Raw genomic sequence first — 9,722 nt, 5'->3', positions numbered from 1 at the left:
GCCACACTTGCACATTTTACACTTCAAAAGAACATTGAAGCTGCATTGCACACCACTGTCTTTCAAATATATGGTGTGACTTGGCAGTATGATTTGAAAATGTATCCACAGTCTGCTTTTAAAGATAACTCCTATGCTTATTTATATACATATAAAAAAATAACATTATTTTAAATATACATACATGTAATTGAAATAAACATGTTACTGAAATTGAAAACGAGCTTTAACATACTGTTTTACTAATCTGTGTAAATTTCTCTTTCAATAGGTACTACTCAATGTCAAAATCGCTCAACAGGAGAGCGAGGGCCACAATATAATGAGAGATGGAACTTTCCTGGAAAAAACCATTTACACTGTTTGTGACGCAACATCATCTGCAGAACTGACTGTGTGGGGCGAGCACTGCCTTGAAGTTGACCGGTGGTACAGCATGTCAAATATCTCCGTAAGACAATACAACAACAAACCATACTTGACTACAACCAAAGACACAGAATTCAGAATCATTAATTCTCAAGACACTGCAGTCCTTCTTCCAACCACATCTTCAAACAGTCAAAACTGTGAAATAATTGGCGCACAAATTACAAATACGTATATCTGTCCATTAAAACACCCTATCAATATGTCACTATCAAGCTCAAAAATACTGTGTGAGAAATGTAAAACTCAATTCAAATCAGCTGCAATACAAATGAAAACTTTCGGGAACTTAACAATGAAATCTACATCTGGCAAAATATTTACAGCCAAAATTGGCAATAACATTATTGGCACAATCGTTGACTTAAAACGCAGTAGATCTGACGACGATATTGTTGATGCACTACTTGAATTACCAGAAATGAAAGTCACAACACATAATGATTTTATCATAAAGATTGAGCCAATTAACACCAACACAATAACTGATGATAGAGCTGGACCATCTACACCTTTCTTCCAAGATACAGACTTGGATCAAGACATGCTTCAAATTCATACACCACCACAGAGTACACATCCTACACATCCTACACCAACTGACACATCTGATTATGCAATTCAAGACACACAAACTGACATTGAGACGCCATCACCACCAGTACAAGAGCCAAAACACACAAATAAAAAGTTGAGATCTGTAGGCATGCAATTAAAAACAAAAAAATGATTTTTTTTCCCGCTAATATATATATTATTATTATTTTTTTTTTTTATACCTTTGCAGGTATTTCTCATTACCATTGTTGGTATGATTATATTTGATGCATCTAATGTGTTTTTTTTTTTTTAAATTTGTAAATTTATAATTTAAATGATAGTGTGGAAGAGAATTTTTAATTTCTTGTTGAAAATATACTTTGTATTTAATTGGTTAAACTAAGACCAAAAGTATCTCTTAAACAATATATTTTGTTTATTCTTGTGATCATATTGTCAAGTGTTTATAGGTAGTGTTATATTATATATGTTGATGTTACCCTTTTGTTTGATACCTTTGCAGGTATTTGTGATTACCATTGTTGGTATGATTTATCATTTATTTATGTAATGTGTTATTTGTATTAGTTTTTTACTTTTGCAAATATTGATAATTGATTGCATGGAAGAGAACTTTTTGATTTCTTTTTTTTTTTTTTTTTTTTTTTTTTTTTTTTTTTTTTTTTTTTTTTTTTTTTTTTTTTTTTTTTTTTTTTTTTTTTTTTTTTTTTTGCCCAGCCACCACCCCCCCGTCTTCGGAGGTCAACTTTATTTTTATTCATATAACACAATAAGAAAATAATAAAGAGTGACAAGCCGTAACAGGGAGACAGGGAGGTACACAGACAGACGGTCAGACAGACAGACACACGGCCAGACAGACAGACAGACAGACAGGCAGACAGACAGATAGATAGACAGATAGACAGACAAGCAGAGTTATAAGTGTGAGATTGGTATGTCTGTAAGTGTGTGACTGTTAGGTGTTGTTAAAGCAGATATATTGGTGGCGGTGGTAAAGATGATTGGAGTGGAGGGGAGGGGTGGGGATGGGGTGAGTGGGAAAGCACGTGGTTTACATTAGCTGTTGAATTTTTAGAAAGGTTATGAGAGGATTCCAGGTTTCTTTAAAGGCAGATATATTGTTCTTTTTATGAGCTATAATTTCTTCTGTCAAAATGAATTCTGTAATTAGGTTAGTCCAATGGGTGAAATTACAGGATGATTTTGATTTCCAGTTTTGAAAGATTATCTTTTTAGCGATTGCTAGAGAGACAAGAAGTGGGGTTTTGTATTTGGAGGGGATGGAGGTTTCTGAAGTATCTCCTAGGAGACAGAGTGCAGGAGACAGTGGAACTCTGCAGTCCAGGATTGAAGATAGTGTGTTGGTTAATGTGATCCAAAGGGAGTGAACAGGCTGGCAGAGCCAGGTTGCGTGGAGATAGGTATCTGTGCTCCCAGAGGTGCACTGTGAACAGGTGTCTGTGTCAGATAATTTCATTTTAAATAGTTTACTCTGAGTGATGTGGATTCTGTGGATGGTTTTATATTGTATGAGTTGTAAATTGGTATTGGTGGTCATAGTAAAAGTGTTCCTGCAGATCTGTGTCCAGAAATCCGGGTCGGAAGATAGCATGAGGTCACTTTCCCACTTCCCCTTGGGCAGGGTTATTGTGGGGTTAGATGAAGCGATGATGGTGTAGAGTTTAGATATAAGTTTTCTTGGGTGGTTGCCTATCTCTAATAACTTATAACTTATTTCAGAAGGATGTAGGGTGTTAGTTAAAGTTATTTTGCTTTGAATTAAAAATTTAAGCTGTTGGTAGTGGAGAAATTGGTCTCTCCCGATCCCGAATTTCTGGACAATTGAGGTAAATGACATAAATTTATGATTTTCAAATACGTGGTGAAGGTGGGTGATGCCATTTTGTTGCCATTTGGGGAAGTGGATCGGTTTATTGTGAAGACGGAGGTCAGGGTTGTGCCAGATGGGAGTATACCTACATGGAGCTTGGGGAGATTTGGTGATTTTGTTGGTTTTCCACCAGGCTGACAGAGTTGTTGCTATTGTAATGTTATGATAGAAGTCCAGTTTTTTGATTGACTGTGGTAGAAAGGGAAGATCTGCGATTGAGTTGGGGGAGCACAAGTATTGCTCAAGATCAAGCCATGGGTCGGAATATGTCTGTTGTTGAGTCCATTTATATAGATATTGTAATTGGTTTGCCAGGTAGTAGTGCATGAAATTTGGTGCTTCAAGTCCACCTAAGTGTTTTGTATTTTGGAGTGTTGTAAGTGCTATCCTTGGTTTTTTATTTTTCCAGTAGAAGTGAGTGGTGAGGGAATCTAATTTTTTGAACCAATAGTCTGTCGGAGTAATTGGAATCATTGAAAATAGGTAATTGATCTGGGGGAGTATCTTCATTTTGATTGTTGCTATACGGCCTGTGAGTGTGAGTGGGAGCTTGTTCCATCGTTTATAATCATCTTCTATTTTCTTGAGAAGTGAGGCATAGTTGAGGTTGTATAGCTCTGACAGCCTGGGGGAAATTGATATACCTAAGTACTTGATGTTACCCGTGTTGAGGGGAAGGGAGGGGTCATGAGCTGCAGAGTCCACATCGTCTCCTAATAGCGGAAGTATAGTTGATTTATTCCAATTGATTGTATAGTGAGAGACTTTTGAGAATTTGTTGATGACATTGAATGCTTCATTAAGTGATTGTGATGGAGTTTGTAAGTATAATAGTAAATCATCTGCATATAGACTAATTTTGTGTTGAGAGTTGTTGACTTGGATTCCTTTAATTTTATTGTTTTGGCGTATTGCTGCTGCGAGTGGTTCGATGAATATGGCAAAGAGGGATGGAGAGAGTGGGCATCCCTGTCTGGTTCCTTGGTGCAGAATGAAACTTGGTGAAGTGATCCCATTTGTGATGACTGCGGCCCTTGGAGAAGTGTATAGTGTTGTTATCCATTGGATGAACGACTCTCCAAAACCAAATTTACGGAGGGTGGTGAATAAAAATGTCCAGTTGACCTTGTCAAATGCTTTTTCTGCGTCTAGTGATGCAACTATAGTTTTTTGTGACTGTCCTTGTGCAATGCTGATGAGATTGAAAAGTCTGCGGATATTGTCTTTTGCATTTCTGTTTTTGATGAAGCCTGTCTGGTCTGGGTGAATTAGTGAATGCATAACTGTTTCAATCCTGGTAGCTAGAGTCTTTGTGATAATTTTCAGATCAGTGTTGATTAATGAAAGTGGGCGGTAACTAGAGGGATGTGTTGGGTCCTTATTGGGTTTCAGAAATACAGTAATGAGCGCTGTGTTCATATGTGTTGGAATGGTACATGTGGTTTGGATTTCTGTGAGTAATTTGTTAAAAGTTGGTGATAAGATGTCCCAAAAGTGTTTGTAGAATTCTGCCGGTAGTCCATCGGGTCCAGGTGATTTATTGTTTTGCATGCTTTGTAAGGCTTTGATAAGTTCTTCAGGGGTGATGGGTTGTTCTAAAAAGTTTGCTTGTTCTGTGGTTAATGAGGGAAGGTCCAGATTGTTAAAAAAGGAGTCAATTTCAGATTGTAGAGGTTGGGTGCCGTTAGTGTACAAAGAGCTGTAGAAATGGCGAAAAGAGTTATTAATTTCTTGAGGGTCCTGCGTAGTTTTGCCTGAAGTGTCCAGAATAGATGGGATGAGTGATTTATCTTTTTTGTATTGTAACAAGTTTGCCAGATACTTACCTGCTTTATTGCTAAGGTGAAACTGATCATATTTAAGTTGCTGTATACAGAACTGTGTTTTTTTGTTTATGATACTATCCAATTGAGCCTTAAGTTGCTTGAGTTCAGTTTGTACTTCTTCAGATGGGGCGGTAAACTGTGGATTACTAAGCAGTTTTATTTTCTGTTCAAGAGTGTTTTCCAATTGTTGTTGCTGTTTTTTTTTGTGGGATGAATATGATATAATTATGCCTCTCATGACTGCTTTGCCAGATTCCCAAAGTGTTGATGGTGAGATTTCTGGAGAGTCGTTCATCTCCAGAAAGGATGCCCACTCTGTTTTTATAAGTGTGGTAAAATTGGGGTCTTCTAGGAGAGAATTATTGAAGCGCCATCTTGTAGAGGTTTTCTTTTGTGCTGGGATGTTTAATGTTAAAGATACAGGGGCATGGTCACTGATAATAATTGAATGGATAGTATTTTCTAATATCTGTTGCATTAAGGAGTTACTAACCAAAAAAAAATCTATTCTAGAGGAAGAACGGTGGGCTGAAGAGGCATATGAATATTCTCTTAGCAGTGGGTTCCTTGCTCTCCAGCTATCGCCAAGGCCATAATCCGTCATGTATTGTTTAATTACTTCTGATGCGTGACAAGTTCGTCTGTTACTGTGATTATGTGTACGGTCAAATGATGGATTGAGAACAGTATTGAAATCTCCGGCTACTATGAGATTTGTGGAATTGTACAGCAGAGAGAAGAGATTATGAAAGAAAAGTGGGTCATCATTGTTTGGAGCGTAAATGTTTGCTAGTGTAAAAGTTAAGTGATTGATTGATATATTGATGATAATAAATCTTCCTTCTGGATCTGAAATTGAGGAATTAAGAGTGAATCTGATGTTTTTATTTATCAAGATAGAAACACCTCTTTGCTTGCTATTAAATGTAGATGAGAATATTTTGTCGAATTGTTTGAAATGGAGATGTTGTAGTTCTGTATCCGTTAAGTGTGTTTCTTGTAAGAAGCAAATATCTGCCCTTAATTTAATGAGGTGGTTGATTACTTTAATTTTTTTAGGGGTGGAATGAAAGCCACGTACATTCCATGTTATCAGTTTAAGTGTTTGCATGGTAAATTATAAATACTAATAGTATGTAAGATGTGCTATTTGTACCTAAGATAGGTACCCATGATATGTATTGGGAGGGGGGAGGGGGGAGGGGGGTTTCCAGGCTGGCTGGCTCATTTAAACAGACACAAAACATAGATGGACAGAACACAAATATAAACACTGCTCTGCACATAAATAGACAGGACACATATTCAAAAAACCAACATACACTATGTGGGAGACAGAGAGAATGGCGAGTAACAAGAAAAAGGAGAAAAAAAAAAATACTGGGAGATAATAACACAATGCATGTGTTACTAGAAGCAGACATGGCATTGTGGGAATAGAAGAGAATAAAGAGGAGAGGAAAAAAAAAAAAAAAGGATAAAATAAAAGAAAAAAATAACAAAATAAGAGAGACATCAGGGTCTATAATCAAAGTTCATTAATAACTATTGGCTTGATGAATGAAATATGTAACAGGTTATGGCAGTATGGCTATAAAGAATGCATTTTGGAACAGTCAGTGTTAGAATGGAAAATGAAAGTTTAGTTAGGATATAGCCACGTAGTGATGTTTGGATCGCGGTAGAGTGTTCCATCCACGTAAAGTTTGTCTACCGATAATGTAGCTCGCTTTCCTTCTTCACGGAAACGCCTCATCATCGGGACTAGTTTTCGTCTGCGATCTTGAATTTGTTTGGGGAACTGATCGTACATCCCATACGTGGTGTTCTTCAGCTGATTTCCTCTGCTTTTAACAAGTTCTTTGTGCTTGTATTTTTCAAATTTAACAATTATTGGAGGTGGCTTTTTGGGGTCTTTGGATGGAAGACGGTGAGCTCGGTGGAAAGTTATCTCCTCAACTGTCGCTGCAGGCAGCTTGAGCGAGTCGTGCATGAACTCTCTTATTGCCTTCTCTGGATCGTCGGGTGTGTTTTGTGGAGGTATGTTTATTCCAGAAAATATGAGATTATCGCGCATGCTGCGACACTGGATGTCCAATATGGTTTCTTGCATAATTTGATTTTCTTTGGTAAGTTTTGTTACTTGGGTGGAGAGGTGTGATGCGTTTTTTTTTAGTTCGATGTTATCTTGCATTAGAATTTCGATTTGGGATTGGGAAAATTCGAGACTAGCTTTCAGATCACGGATGTCTATATGGAGAAGTTCGAGTATGGCAAGTTTGGAGTTTATGGATGCGAGTACACTGACCTCGACTGTAGTTTCCTCGTCTGTTTCAGTGGATGAATCCCGTTTGCGTATTTTCCTGTTTGGTTCTGACATAATGTCCAGATTGTAGAAATAGCTGTCGATGAAGTTGAACAGGTTATCCGGATCTTCATAAGATTGGTTATCCAGTATAGTGAAGGTTGTTTTGATAAGTGAGTGAAGTTGATAGTAATCCGGTGTTTGCGTTTGCGTTCAGAGCGCTGCCATGTTGGTTCTCACCCACAGTCTCGCGATAGTCTCAGTCTCGACACATCACCCGACTTTCGACACCTACCCAGTAGGTGGTCTTTTACTATGACCACCAAATCAACTTTTTGATTTCTTGTTGAAAACATACTATGTATTAAATTGGTTTAAACTAAAAGCAAAACTGTCCCTTTTTATAATACAATCTACTTTGTTCATTCTTGTAATGCAAATTTGAATTTTCAGCATCATTACTCTAGTCTATAATGTCATATGGTTTACAAATCATTTTAATATACTTATTTTCTGCTCAAGAAATGTTTCTTATTACAGAAAACAGCAATGCTCCTTATTGTAGTTTGAAAACTGAAATACAGAATATTTTAGACATGTTCAAAAAAATTGTTAGCTGATAAATTAAAAAAAAAAAAAAAAAAAGAAGAATTTTCTGCATGAAAATGTTTTTCATTTCATTTGGCATAAACATCTCGTTCAAGTATTTATGTATTCATAGGTAGTGTTATGATACATATTTTGATTACCTTTGCAGGTATTTGTAATTACCATTGTTGGTATGTATCTAATGTGTATTTCGTATTTTGATTACTATTTGGAGGTATTTGCGATTACCATTGTTGGTATGATTATATAATATATATAATTTTTTTTTCATGTAAACATGTTTAAATAATGATTGAAATGACTTTATGGAAAAAAATCTATTTATTTTTGCCAAATATATTTTGCATTAAATTGATCTAAACTGAGTAAAACTGTCCCTTATTTTTACTACGATATATTTTGTTCATTCTTATAATGCAAAATTGAATTTTCAGAATCTTATCTCTAGTTATTATTCTTCTTCTTCTTCTTCTTCTTCTTCTTCTTCTTCCGCCAATGGAAGTCTATGGCAGCCCTATGAACCATACATAGGAAAATGATGAAATTTGGCACACTTGTAGTGATGGTAATGAAAAGTAATTGTAGCAATTTTTGAGTCTCTAGGACCAACTCTATAGCGCCACCAGCAGTTCAAAAATCCAACATTGAAATGGTTATAACTTTTGAACCCTTTGATCTAGAAAAATGAAACTTAGTACACCTGATTTATCTCATCATGCTGATCAGAACCAATATCTTACATCAAGACTCCGCCCATTACAGTAGTGGCCATTTTGAAAAGTACAGTATGCAGTTTTTTTGCTACTCCTCCTTCAAAATTGGTCTAATTTTGTCCAAACATGTGCTCAAATGATCTTCGGACTGAGCCGCATAAAAGTACTGTCCCCGATTTTTTTGCTATACTGGAAAAAAAAAAGTTATGATGTCGCAAACTTAACGAGGTCGACCCAAAAATGGTTCAGAAGCTATAGCTCGGCCAAACTTTGATCAATCGAAACGAAAATTGGTACACTTCATCAGAAGCATTATCTGAGGTTCCATGCCAAAGTTGGGAACAGCGCCACCTATGGGTCATGAGATCTGGAAAATTGCTATTTTGGCCAATAACTTTTGAACAGTTTGTCAGAAAACCATAAATGTGGTATCTATGGATTCCTTGCATCATGCCGAATCCGTGGACACTGAATTATCCAAGATCGGATGAACCACGTCTCCACCATTTTGAATTTTGTCATAATTTGCAATAACTTTTAAACTATTTGACACATCTTCACAAAATTTAGTATGGATCATCGACACAATGTCCTGAAGGTCCATGAGAAGATTGAGCACAGCGCCACCTAGTGTTCCAGAGATATAAGGTCTTTTGCAAAAATGCTTATAACTCTTGAAAACATTGTTCAAATTTTGATTTCTTTATGTCACTACGTTCTTTGGCTTATGCCGATTCCGACGACATCTTATTTGTCATTTTCCAACAATTCGACTGTCCGCCATATTGGAACAAATGAAAAACAGTTTTTCCGCTACTCCTCTTTCAAATCTTGCTCAATTTTGCCACAAATTTTGATCAGATGTTCTTTGGAGTAAGCCGCACAGAAGTGAGTGAACAGATTTTTGATATTCGCTACTGTTCTTGAGATATTTGTCTCCAAAGTTGACCTAGCCTGTGTTTGTTGCCTTATGCTAGTTAGCTTAGCATAATCATTGGTTAACATGCTAACCAGATGCCATTCTTTCTAATGTGGCTCTTCAGCTATCAGGATAACCGTAAGCTACATTAGCATTAAGCTAGCTTAGCATGCTAATCTCGTTAACATGATTTTGTGTGCTCATTCATACACTGAAGTCTCTCCTCTGCAGCTTTGTAAAACATGTCCTCTGGGTGGCGCAAGTGGTTCAACCATGCGTCATGAATCCCGAACCATTCTGGTCGTGGGTTCGAGACCAGTGTGGGGCGACTTTGAAATTGTGTATAAATTGTCATTTGAGCTCCTTTATTAGCTGGGTAAGAGCTGTACTAATGTTTCTTACACTGGGATTAGATTAGATCAAATTTAACAAGGTCGACCCAAAATTGGTTCAGAGGCTGTAACTT

The sequence above is a fragment of the Squalius cephalus genome, assembly GCF_949319135.1.
Source record: "Squalius cephalus genome assembly, chromosome: 6".
Classification (NCBI taxonomy): Eukaryota; Metazoa; Chordata; class Actinopteri; order Cypriniformes; family Leuciscidae; genus Squalius; species Squalius cephalus.
Note: the sequence above shows the minus strand (reverse complement) of the source record.